The sequence below is a fragment of the Ursus maritimus genome, unplaced genomic scaffold (assembly GCF_017311325.1).
Source record: "Ursus maritimus isolate PB19 unplaced genomic scaffold, ASM1731132v1 scaffold_13, whole genome shotgun sequence".
Lineage (NCBI taxonomy): Eukaryota > Metazoa > Chordata > Mammalia > Carnivora > Ursidae > Ursus > Ursus maritimus.
This window is the reverse complement of record NW_024423675.1, coordinates 8,702,266-8,716,731: the sequence shown is the minus strand read 5'-3', so window position 1 is coordinate 8,716,731 and position 14,466 is coordinate 8,702,266.

Genomic DNA, 14,466 nt, shown 5'->3' with positions numbered 1-14,466 from the left:
TCCTAAGGGAAAATACATGGCAAAATCACCCAGATGTTAGGATAATCACACAAAGGCCATAAATCAGCTATTATAGACATACTCCACCCAGCTAATAAGATAAAACCAGCACCTAAACTCAGTTCATGCCCTTACACACTATACCAATCGTCTTCATTATTCCCTGCTCAAGATAAACCATCTCAGAAGTACAGATTTGGTGTGAAAAGTTGAGCATGAAGTTTATATTTGAACTGTACGTCCATAGACTATGGCTGAACAACTTAGGGAAATGTATTTACCATAGTTCATGAACTCTGTCATGAGTACTTTTTGATATAGAGGTCCTATATAATTAATCCTTGAACAACACTGGTTAGCATGGCATGAGTCTTCTTATATGTGGAGTTTTTTCAATAATTATACTGCAGTACTGTAAATGTATATTCTCTTCCTTATTATTTTTTAAATAACACTTTCTTTTCTCTAGTTTGCTTTATTGTAAGAATACAATATATAATACATATATAACATACAGTATATGTATTAATTGACTTTATGTTACCAGTAAGGCTTCTGGTAAACAGTTGGCTATTAGTAGTTAAGTTTTGAGAGAGTCAAAAGTTTTATGTGAATTTCCAACCACTTGGCAGGTCAGGGCCCCTAACTCTGAAAGGGTTGAAGGGTCAACTATATTGTTCTCTGTTATTGGGTTTTTGCAAACTAAAAGAGAATTTACTTATAGATTTATAGGTTAATCAAACTAGAGTATATGACCTTATTTGAAATGAGAACATTTTGTCTAATGTGAATAATTTTATATGAGTTGCCTGTTGTGTTTTCTTAAAGCAGGTGCTGGCACATGGGCCAAATTTGGCTGAGGGTGCATTTTTATGCAGTTGGAGAGCTAAGAATTGTTTTCCTCCATCTTTAAAGAATCGTTAAAAGAAGAAGAAAAAGGAGGAGGTAGGAAAAGAAGAAGAAAGAAGCCACCACAGAGAATATATGTGACCCACAAACTCTAAAGTATTTGATATCTGGTCATTTACAGAAAATATTTGCCAACCCTTGACCTAAAAAACAAACAAACAAACAAAAAAACACCTCGATATGAACAATTTTGTATGTTTTGTTGTTTCTTTCTAGTGTTGTCAATTCATGCCACAAGGGGGTGCTTAAAAGGACCTGATCCATAGTGGACATTCAAACAATGTGTGTGGAAATTAACAGGTGGATGGATAGTTATAGACATACTCCACCCAGCTAATAAGATTATCCACTCCACCCCTAGTAGAATAGTCAGCTTCCTGGTCACATCCCGTGGTAGATAATATCAGTCACCAGATATTCACCACCCATTTACTTAAACCTGCCCCCACTCATGGGAGAAGTGTAAGTCCAGGCCCCAGTACTGTTGGGCTCTGACATGTGATTTGTTTTGGCCAATGGAATGTGAACAGATATAACAGATTCCACATCTTATCCAAAGCTGTTAGAAGTATTGCAAGTTTCTGTCAGTCACTGTCACTTCTGCCTCTGTCATTACAACAATATGTTGTGGTTGGTCCTGGTCTTGTTCCAGGTTGGTCCTGGAATAAGAAAACACATGGAGCAAAGCCAAACACAGTAAACCTCAATGGCAGCCAACCAAATCCAGCAAATCCCAGCCACGCTGAAGTGACCCTCAGCATTCATGTAACATGAGTGAAACTAAATCGTATTGTAATCTTTTGAGATTTTAGGATTATCTCATGCTGAAGGAAAGCTGCTTGATATACTCCTATAAAACAAATGATTCAGAAGGATCTAAGGAATCAGGACTTAGTATATATGGATCATTGAAAATCATAATGAATTCTTCAGCAGATTTTCAACCCTTAACAAGAAAAGTATAAAACTCATATTCACAAAATGATTTTTGTATTTTCAATTCATTTTATATGGTGTAGAAATGTGATAGTTTATAATGTGGTGCACTTTTGTGCTCACCAAGAAGTATTTTATCTCAGTAATGAAGGGCAAAAGTGATGGATAGATGATGTACTAGAGTAAAAGGCACCTTACGCTCCAGAAAATTAATGTATTCCTGTGACAACTTTGTTCTCTATTAAAAATGAATCATCATTGATCAGAATATCTTTGCTTTGGAGGTTAGTATCTCAACCTTACTATTAATTTAACTTTGTAGAAATATGACTAGAAATGGAAGAGCACAAAAACTTATGAGAAAAAATTAATACGGAAAAGATTTATAATTTATAATGAACTACACTCAGTATCAAATGTGCTCAGTTCAATAAAGACATATGTGAAATACAGAAAATTATAATCAGATAGGTCATTCTATAAAAATAATTATATATATATGTATATATATATATATTGCATAGAAGAGAAAATTTAAATTTCCAGAAATTGTTCATGTAGCTTGTTTGAAATTACAAAGTGTGAAGAAAATAAAGGAAAGTGTACAAATCAGGGGTTCAGAATGGTTGTGATGCAGGTACTTGACAGCTGCAGGTTTTGCTTGACCAGCACTCATTCCCACTTTTTATGTTAAGAAAATTCTAATTTTGTTTCAGGAAACATTCTCTGTTCTTGCAGTTCAGATAGCCTAGGTACTATGATGGCACTCCTCTCTTCTATTTGGAGAATGTGAGCCTAGTAAATAAGGCTCACGTGCCCCTGGCCACAATGTTTTCTTGAGAATTGGTAGCTGATCCAAGAGGGAACAGAGAGACAGGACACTCTCTCTAGCTATTGAATTGAGAGAGGACAGGAGTTAAGACTAGAGTTTATACCTACCTGGTCAGCATGAGTGGAAAGCCAGCTGACAAGCCTACCAATACAAAGGGAAACAAAGCTAAGAGATGGAGAGGGCAAGGCCAAGTTCTGATGATGTCATGTGACCCCTCAAAATCTAGTTACGCCTGATGTTTGATCTTTGTTTTTTTTCCTCTTACGACTCCAATCCCTGAGAGATACAATGCGCCTCAGGGAGGTTGAGACATTTGGGAGACGAATATTTTGCAATTAGACTTTCTCTTAACATCTATATTTGAGTAAAACCATTAAGAAAATAGTTAAGAAGTGGCTTAATTTTTGTGATGTCTCTCAATTTAAATTTCAATGTTGCAACCATGTCCTCTACAGGGATTTCAGCTAATGGCAGGATAGGTGTAGGGTGGTGGAGGGGCATATTTATAAGGATTGTATTTGAAAAAATCTTCTTTGGTATAGATTCACCAGATAAATGATCTTTATTTTATATTTTAATTTTAAAAAACAGGATAAGTTAGCAATTCTAATACAGGTTTTGCTATTTTTATGCATTTCTATTTTTGAAAAAAAAAAGTCAAACCTATAGAAAAGTTGGAGGAATTTTACTCTAGGTACCTTTGCAAGCTGTGCCTAGCTAGATTTACACATCAGTGTTTTTCTTCCAAACCTGTTTTCTTTCTCTAAATCCATGTACATTTTTTCTTTTGCTGAACCATTTAAAAGTAATTTATAGTTATTCCATAATTTCTCTAATAAACATATTGGCAGGAGTCTCTTAAAAATGAAAACATTAAAAAAGGGAATGCAAATTTTCTTCCGTATAACCACTATGCCAATGTCACATTTGAAAAAGTTAACACCAATTTAAAATATTACCTAATATACTGTCATATCCACATGTCCTAATTGTTCTTAAAATGTCTTTAAAAGTTTTTTTTTTTTTTTTTTTTTTTATAAAACTCCAGGATCCACTTGCAGTTGGCAAATTATATTTGGTTTTGTCTCTTCAGTTTCTCTCACTGTTGAACTGTCCCTCTTTTATTTATTATTATTGTTATTGTTATTGTTATTATTATTATTAATGATTCCAGGCCTTTGGTCTCTTCGAATGTTTCTAGTTCTTGTTTTCTCTTATTGTTTTCACATGAATAGATTCAGGTTAATGATTTTGGCGAGAACAGTACATAGGTGTTATTATATATTTCTTACAGTTTCCATTAATTAGAGCATTGTATTAGGTTGTCCTATCATTGAGGACACAAAGTTTGACCACAAAATCTTTCAATTGCAAAGAACCATTTTTTCGTGTTAACAATTAATAAGTAAACTCTCGTGTTACATCTTGAAGGGATAAGTATATCTTGTTTTCCAACAACTCTTCACACAATGGTTTCAGCCTCCATTGATGAAAATTGTCTGATTCAATTTTTACATTAGATATTAAAAATAATTTTTTTTAAAATTTTATTATTCCCTCTACATTTATTAGTTGCCATTCATCTTTGAAGAAGAGCTTACCTCCATCCCTTCATCCTTTCCATCTTCCTCATACTCCCCTTGAAATTAGCCACTGTCATTGTTCACTGTTTATTCTCTGTATGTGTAATATATTATACACTATATATTATATATACATATATAATAGATGTATAAATGCAATTTTAGTAGAAATATATAATAAATTATAAGTAATATAATTAAAGTGATAAATAATACAATTATATAATTATAACAAAAATAATATAATTAATTATAAATTATAAATATAAATTGTTATAAATAAAATATATATAAAATTTCCCATATATTCTTACACAGAGAGTATCATACTTTTTTTAAAGATTTATTTATTTATTTTAGAGAGAGAGAGAGAATGAGTGGAGGGAGGGGCAGAGGGAGAGAAACTCAAGCAGACTCTGTGCTGAGCACAGAGCCTGACTCTGATCTCATAACCCTAAGATCATGACCTGAGCTGAAATCGAGTCGGAGGCTCAATCAACTGAGCCACCCAGGTGCCCCAAGTATCATACACTCTTAAAAATGTATCCTGGAAATACTCCAAGTAAGTCCATAGCTAATCATCTTTTTATTATATGACTTGATAGTACTCCATTGTGTGGTTATTCCCTAAATTATTTAGTCTGTCTTCTTTGGATGGGCATTTGGTTTCTATTCAAAATTTGCCATTTATTTATTTATTTATTTATTTATTTATTTATTATTTATTTTCAGGTGTAGTATTTAGTGATTCATTACTTGTATATAACACCCAGTGCTTATCACAAGTGCCCTCCTTATCGTCCATCACCTATTATCCATCACCTATCCATCCCCTTGCCCACCTCCCTCCTGGTAACCATCAGTTTGTTCTCCACAGTTAAGAGTCTGTTTCTTGGTTTGTCTCTTGTTTTGTCCCCCCATGTTCATTTGTTTTGTTTCTTAAATTCCACATATGAGTGAAATCATATGGTATTTTTCTTTCCCTGACTTATTTCACTTATCATAATACTCTCTAGGTCCATTCTCCTCTTTGTAAATGGCAAGATTTCATTCTTTTTTATGGCTGAGTAATATTCCATTGTATATATATACCACATCTTCTTCATCCATTCATCAGTCAGTGGACATTTGGGCTCTTCCCATGATTTGGCTCTTGTTGATAATGTTGCTATAAACATTGGGGTGCATGTTTCCATTTGAATTAGTATCTTTGTATCCTTCAGGTGAATACCCAAAGTAGTGCAATTGCTAGATCGTAGGATAGTTCTATTTTTAACTTTTGAGGAACCTCCATACTGTTTTCCAGAGTGGCTGCACCAGTTTGTATTCCCACCAACAGTGTAAGAAGGTTCCTCCCTCTCCACATCCTCACCAGCACCTGTTGCTTCCTGTGTTGTTAATTTCAGCCATTCTAACTGGTGAGGTGATATCTCATAGGTTTGATTTGTATTTGCATGATGATGAGTGATGCTGAGCATCTTTCCATATGTCTGTTAGCCATCTGTATGTCTTCTTTGGAAGAATGTCTATTCATGTCTTCTGCCCATTTTTAACTGGATTAGTTGTTTTTGGGTGTTGGTTTGTAAAAGTTCTTTATATATTTTTGGATATTAACCCTTTATCAGATGTGTCATTTGCAAATATCTTCTCCCATTCTGTAGGTTGCCTTTTAGTTTTAGTGAAAGAAACAATCAACAAAACTAAAAGGTAACACATTTTATTTTGATGAATCCCAATAGCTTATTTTTGCTTTTCTTTCCCTTGCCTTAGGAAAGATACCTAGAGAGAAGTTGCTATGGCCAATGTCCACAAAGTTATTGCCTGTGTTCTCTTCTAGGATTGTGATGGTTTCCTATCTCGCATTTAGGTCTTTCATCCATTTTGAATTAATTTTTGTGTATGATGTAAGAAACTGGTTCAGTTTCATTCCTTTGTGTTGCTGCCAGTTTTCCCAGCATCATTTTTTGGAGAGACTTTTTTTTTCCCCATTGGGTATTCTTTTCTGCTTTGTTGAAGATTGATTGACCATACAGCTGTGGGTTCATTTCTGGGTTTTCTATTCTGTTCTATTGATCTATATGTCTATTTTTGTGCCAGTACCATACTGTCTTAATGACTACAACTCTGTAATGTAGCTTGAAGTCCAGAATTGTGATACCTCCAGCTTTGTTTTTCTTTTTCAAGTTTGCTTTGGCTATTCAGGGTCTTCTGTGGTTCCATACAAATTTTAGGATTGCTTGTTCTAGCTCTGTGAAAAATGTTAGTGGTATTTTGATAGGGATTCCATTAAATGTGTAGATTGCTTTGGCGGATATAGACAGTTTCACAATATTTATTCTTCCAATCCTTGAGCATAGAATATTTTTTCATTTCTTTGTGTCCTTTTCAATTTCTTCCACAAGTATACTATAGTTTTCAGAGTACAGATCTTTTACCTCTTTATTAGGTTTATTCCTAGGTATCTTAATGGTTTTGGTATAATTATAAATGGTTTTGATTCCTTGATTTCCCTTTCTACTGTTTTGTTATTGGTGTATAGAAATGCAAAAGATTTCTGTACATTGCTTTTGTATCCTGTGACTTCACTGAAATTGTGTATTGGTCCTAGCAATATTTTGGTGGAGTTTTTTGGATTTTATTTATAGAATATCATGTCATCTGCAAATAGTGAAAATTTGACTTCTTCCTTGCCAATTTGGATGCTTTTGATTTCCTTTTGTTGTTTGATTGCTGAGGCTAGGACTTTCAGTACTGTATTAAATAACAGTGGTGACAGTGGACATCCCTTGTCTTGTTCCTGACCTCAGAGGAAAAGCTTTCAGTTTTTCCACATTGAGGATGATATTAGCTGAGGGTTTTTCCTCTATGGCCCTTATGATGTTGAGTTATGTTCCCTCTAACTCTATTTTGTTGAGGTTTGTTATCATGAATGAATGTTGTCCTTTGTCAAATGCTTTTTCTGCATCTATTGAAAGGATCACATGGTTCTTATCCTTTCTTTTATTAATGTGGCATATCACATTGATTGACTTGAGAATATTGAACCACCTTGCAGGCCAGGAATAAATCCCACTTGATCATGGTGAATGATTCTCTTAATGTACTGTTGGGTTGGATTTGCTAGTATTCTGTTGAGAATTTTTGCATCCATGGTCATCAGGGATATTGGCCTACAGTTCTATTTTTTAGTGGAGAATTTTTCTGGTTTTGGTGTCAGGGTAATGCTGGTCTCATAGAATGAATTTAGAAGTTTTCTTTCCATTTCTATTTTTTGGAATCGATTGAGAAGAATAGGTATTAACTCTTCTTTAAATGTTTGGTAGAGTTCACCTGTGAAGCCATCTGCCCTTGAACTTTTGTCTGTTGGGAGATTTTTTATTACCTATTCAATTTCTTTGTTGGTTATCAGTCTATTCAAGTTTTCTATTTCTTCCTGTTTCAGTTTTGGTCAAAATTTGCTATTTAAAATAATGATGCAATGAATAACCTTGTTTAGATACCATTTTGTATTTGTAGACACACACACACAGACACACACCCTGGTTTTACTATTCCATGTTCCCACCAGCAGTTACAACAGTGTCCGATTTCCAAAACTGGGCCAATACAAAGTTTTCAGGGCTTTAATTTTCTACCACTATGATAGGTAAGAAATGGCATCTTTTTTTTTAAAGATTTTATTTATTTATTTATTTGAGAGAGAGACACAGAGAGAGCAACAGAGATAGTGAGAGAGAGCATGAGCGGGGAGGAGAGGGAGAAGCAGACTGCCCGCTGAGCAGGGAGCTCAATGAGGGGGTCCATCCCAGGACCCTGAAATCCTGACCTGAGCTGAAGGCAGCTGCTTAACTGACTGAGCTACCCAGGTGCCCCAAGAACTTCCATTCTGATGTAGTTTTAATTTGCAGTTCTAGTGAAAAAGAGTGCTTTTTCATATGTTTAAGGACCATTTTTATAGATTTTCTATAAATTGTTCATATCTTCTGATCATTCTTCCATGTTTTTTTCCCTTTATTTGTAAGAGCTCTTTTAAAAGAGATTAGAATTTTGGGGATGTAAGTAGCTAATATTTTTGTTCAATTTGCTTTTTAATTTGTAATTTTTTTGTCATGCATTTAAAAAATTTTTAATCAAGTTGAATTTGTGAATTTTTTGTATAGCTCCTGGATATTGAGACATAATTATAAATGTTGCTTCCACATGTTATAAAGTAATCTAAGCATATGCTCCTCATTCAGATTGTTTATCCATGTGGAGTGTTATCAAGTGCAGGTTATAAAAAATGAGTCCAATGAATGATGGTGTAGAGGAATATCCTTGACTTAACCCTAATGTATTAAAAAAATCTTGAACAAATAAAAAAATTAAACTACTCTCAGTAATAAATTATTTCAACATGTTACACTTACTATAAATTATCTGGGTGCTTGGGACCGTGTCATTAAGAACCATTGTTCTAGAGAACTGATTCTCCATCATTCATACTTGGCTTTCAGTGCTTCAAAAAAGTGCCTGCCATTATAAAAGGTTTAGCAAATGTTTTAAGTATATTCATTGGGACTTTTTTGGATGCAAGTCTTTGAAAAATCAGCTAAAATTGACTTAAGCAAAAAAGGAAAACTCATTGACATCTGTAACTGAAAAGCACTAGCTTCAGACAAAACCCAATGTGGCTACTCAAATATTATCTTCGGAGCTCTTTTTGTTCTTTTCACCATGTAGTGGCATGATACCCTGAGGGCTTTGATTTTCCCGCATACTCATTACTTAATAATTCTAAGCCTGAGAAATCAAAACTGACAGAAATGAGAACCTCGGTCATGTGCTCATCAGAGAGCAGAGAGTGAGAGTGGGCAGGTGATCAGGACAAAACAGAATTTCCATGGAATATGGGAGTGTAGGTTCCATAATGTATATGCTTTATAGACCAAAGATATTGTGCTGACATTAAAATGGACAGTAAAATTCATTTGTGGTTTATCCTGACTTCATAAAGCTCATCATCCTGGTTTCATAAAATAAGTGAAGAGTTCTCTTATAAGGAATTGTCTTTATTAATGATCTTCTGCATGACGAACCTAAAAACCTAAAGAAAGAAATATTGAAATGCACTGAGCTATGCATTAGGGAAATATCAAAAGTATAAACTACTGTCGATTTTGTATTTTAAATAGCCATAATTATGACACTGAGAGTTTGAGAGAAGATTATTAAAGAAATCTTTAATTCTGAATAAAGAATTTATAATCTATGATTTACATTTCAGAAAGGTTATAAGATTTTTAATATTAGAGATTTAGCCAAGAGTGACTTAAGTCATTTCTCAAGCAATTAAGAGTAGTGTTAAGAGAATGAAATTATTTTACCTCCTTTATTAATGCATTTGATTTTCCTTATTCTTCATAAAACATATTAAAAATGGGAGAGAAAAAAATGTTTGTAGTCATATACTAAATTCAACGTAGTAGTATAATTTCAGATCAATCTTGCTCCTAGTAGTGACATATGGTCTTCTCTAATGGTATGAACTTTACGCATTTTATTAGCATTCAAGTTTAAATATAAATGACTATCAAGAATTTGGTCTCAGTTGAAGGAATCCAATCTGCAAGATTATATTTATAAGATCTATCTTTACAACATTTATAGTATAACTTTTTCTATAAAACTATGCTATTAACATGTTTGTTGTATGTTTTATTGTTCTTTTTCTAAGGCAAGTTTTTATTCAGAATGGTATGTGTACATATATCAATATCTGAACAGTCATTAGCATATTTCAAGCAATTGTCAAGGTAAGTGGGATCAAAGAAAAATCCATCATCTTCACTAGTACTTACTATTAAATCTATTTTACTTATTTGTTTGTTTATTAAAGATTTTATTTATTTATTTGAGAGAGACAGAGTGAGCAAGAGAGAGTATGCACAGGGGGAGGGGTAGAGGAGAGGGAGAAACAGACTGCTCCATCTGGGGACTCTGGGATCGTGACCAGAGCTGAAGGCAGACAGATGATTAACTGACTGAGCCACCTAGGTGCCCCTATTAAATCTATTTTTAATGATAAAATCAAACCTTTTTTATACTAGCAATACTTTTTTCTAATCTTGGGATCTCATACATGAAAATAGCTTATCTAAACTTTCTCTGCTATTGATTGATTGATTACTTGCTTATACCAGAGTTATATTTAGAATTTTAATGGGGAGAAATATTATATACTATATGAATTATTATAGTTGTAAGGATGGCCTATAGATTTCTAGAATTCCTAAGTGACCTAAGTCTTTAAAATGTGCTAACATCATCCTTTGTCACTGAGAAACTGCACATGATGGATTTTTCATTCAAGAACATGGGTACCTTGTTCTCTGTTCAAGCCACAGATAATTCTAATTTCCCTGGAATTTCACTCCATGCATAAGGTCTATGCCTTCAAGACAAAAATCTGCCTACTTTGCATTACATCAGTAGCTCAGTCCCATACTCACATTCAGCACACACCAACTCATGGGGATAGTTGAGAGAACTCTTTCAGTTTCATCTCACCTGACATGCCATGTCCCCTCCACTGCCCCTAGGTCTATGTCACTGCTCCTTATCCTTCACTTTCCAATTTCTAAAACCCCCCACAGAGCAGTGTCCTAGAGCAGCCATTAAAGTTTTGTCTGCACATTCTTAGACATTTTCCAACTGCCAAAGCTAAGGAACCCTCATTCCTTTTACTAATAAGTACCATATTGTTGCTTTCTTTAATGCTTTGGTCAGCAGGAAGTAATTTTCATCCCCTCTTTTCATTCAGGCTTCCAAGGCTGCATTTTTAGTCCTGAGTCCTTCATCTACTTTATGGACATTTTAAGTTTTGGATTATGATGAACTGTTGAACCAAATGGCAGAATAACATTTGGTGTCAATGGCATACTAAGAACTCATGGAATGAATGGGATTTTAAGCACATACCCATGTGGGGTTGACAAATGTGAGTCCTTCATAGCACCGTTCTCAGGTAGGACTCTACTTTCAAATTTGAGCCTTTAGTAAGAAATGTGAAGATTCCGAGATTAATTGGAATATTTAAATGCTCATGGTACATTCTAGTTGAGGCATTTGAGACTAAATTAACCTAAATCAGATGTGATCATATTAGAAATCTCAACACTATTTATCTGTTCCATTATAGGAGTTATCATATAACAGAAAACACCCAAGTCTGCCACAAAAGTCCTGTTATAGCAAAGCCTTATGTCTTCCTGATGTCTTTCTGCCCTGCAGATGCTTCAGAAATTCCAGAACTGTTTGGGCCAGGTCAGGCCCATTCTTCAGGATGAGAAACACCTAACATGCTAAGATTCTGGCTTGTAGTATGTGCCTTTTAAAAAATATATAATTAGTTATTTAATTTCTCTTGAGAAAAAAACCCCTAACTTCTTTCAAATAATTTTTAAAAATATAGAGGTAAAAGAAACATTTACCCTTAACTCAGAAATAATAGCAATATTCCTAATATGATTCACAAAGAGGAAAGAAACTTCCTGCTCCGGCTCTCATGTCTCCAAAATACTTCCGCATTTTCCTTCTTAAATCATTTCCAAGAGAAGACACATTCTCAGTTTCATTGGTCAGAATGCCAAGTACTGAAGGAACGATGATTTGAAGTAGGTAGGATTACTGTGCTCAAAGAGCAATACCCAAATGTTGTTCTTTGTTGGTCACCCTTCATCCATGTAATGAGCATACCTAGATAAGGGTTGCCATCAGCAAGGACCATGGAGGATGGCCCTCTTTACTTCTATCTCAACCTCTTCCAGGGAGATAATTTTTCAAGAAATTTCTATGCATATCCATCGTTTATATATTTCTCTTTTCCCTCACAAGTAAGCCTGAGACTGAAGGGTCCAAGATTTAAATTTGAGTAAAGTAGTAAATAGAAAGCCACCTACACCCCGACCTTGCATGCATCGCATTGTAGTATGCATTGTGTAGTAATATGCATTGTAGCTTCCAACACTTGAGTAGCTTTTTAATGTGGTGCTTGGATTCCTTTTCAGCAATTCTTCCTTGCAAATACCTTCCTTAGATCCTTGCATTGGGGATGGGGCTGGAAGGGAGACAGAGTGGTGGTTAAGATGATTGGCAGGGTAGGATTAGGGCATTACTTAGTTTAGGGCCATAAAGTCATCTTTTAGCATCAAAAACATCACCTTCAATCGCTTACATATAGTAACCAGTGATGGGGAATGCCACTTTAAAGTACAAGTCAAGCATTCTGTGACGAGAGGCACTATGATACAAATGAAGCAACAGAATCTGTTTTCAGATCCCCTGGAAACATGGAGCAAAAAATGAGATATGAAATTATTATGAAAAATGTGGTGACTAAAGGATCTTGGAATAGTAATTTTCTAGAAGTTAATACCATAAGTTACATTGTTGTTACATGCATTTCAATAAAATGCAATCATATTACCAAATACTCCTAAAATATGATTGATGTTACTGATAATAACCAACTTAGAGTTATAATACTTGTATAATATATAATACATTATGTAATAGATAGTAATAACAAAGAGTATTAACTGCAGTTTATTTTAAACAGAAATAGGTTAAACAGCATGTCCCTTGAATCCTTGTAGTTTTAGTCCAATTTCCTGTAACTTATTTATCTATATTTGAACCTTGAGAACTAACATACCTTCCTGTTATCAAATCATGCTTGATTTGAGTGAGGAATATTGCTCTTGCAATGCAAGAATGTGGACTAATGTATTACTATAGAAGTGTCTTTAATACAAGCTGTCAAAAAGTCTGATACATGGCCATTGTGAAGATATCTTCATGTTACATTTCAAAATCTCTACCCATTAAATATCCATTTTCTATATAAAATAAGAATATTTTAGGTGTATTGCAAATTTGTTGGTTTATGGGCAAATATAATATCACTTCGACCCAAAACCAGGTGCTGATATCAGAGAACACTTGCACAGCAGGTATTTGATAAACAAATGCTTGAAAACAAAAATAAAATTGAAGAAAAACTAACTCAAAACATTGTCAGCAATATGAAAGATAAAACCTAATTTCAAACTTCAAGAGTTTTAGGTTCGAATATAATGAGCTTGCCAAAACCAAAACAAAATAAACACAACTGAACAGAACGTTCAGGTGGCAGCCATTTACTGATTTTAGCTTATCCTGATCAGATGGTGCTTCATAATTTGTACCAGGTTAGTATGCTGTGCGTAGGTGTGCTGGCATAACATATGCTCACCAGGTTGCATGATGTATATATTATATTTTTTTATTTGAATCCTACAATAATCCTGTCAGTAAGGAAATAAAAGGAACTGGGAAATAGTCTGGCAGATTGTCTCACATCTGTAGGAAAAATAAATGTCACCAAAAAACTGTTAATATTGCTAGACCACTCACTATACGCTAAGAAATTCATATCAATTCTCTCATTTTATCCTCATCTCAGCTCTCTAATTTGGGAAATTTCACCTCACATGAAGAAACCTGAGGTGTTCGGTTATGTGACGTTACATGGTCCCTCCTGGGTCATGCGTGTGGTGAGTGCCAGAGTCAGAATTCTGACCTATGTGTTTGGATCGCTCCAAAGACTTGTGTCCTTAACCACCATGGGTAACACCCCTCCCCCACACACATCATTTATGCTTCATTGTTGTAAGTTTTCCTGGGAATCAGAATCCCGTGCAGGTCTCAGCTCTTATTGCCTCAATTTTTTCTGAATTTCTTTCTGTTGACTCAAAGGGAAGAACTGAGTTTGTGAAGGTGAAGGAAAGCTTGTAAATAGGCAGGTTTTTTTTTTTTTTTCCCTTCTTCAGTATCTTGCACTGTAAGGAGCCCAGTGATATTTAAAATGACTTTCTTTATCTCCAGAGAGCTCTGGTCCAAACAGCAGTAATCCCTTCAATACTAGCTTCCTTAACATGTGGACTGCTACCTGTCTCTGAATTTATTTATATTTTCTCTTAATATACATATTAAAGCAGTCTGATTGGATCTCTTGACTGGGTTTTCATTGACTAAGAACAGTTGAGAATTTTAGTGCCACAAGCTCAATTATTTCTGGATTTCTCTCAAAATCCACAACAAAAGAATGAGTATTGATTGCCCTTCACTTCAGCTCTTTTCAGATCACAGCTTTATCTTTTTACACATGTGAAGCTTCACCAGATG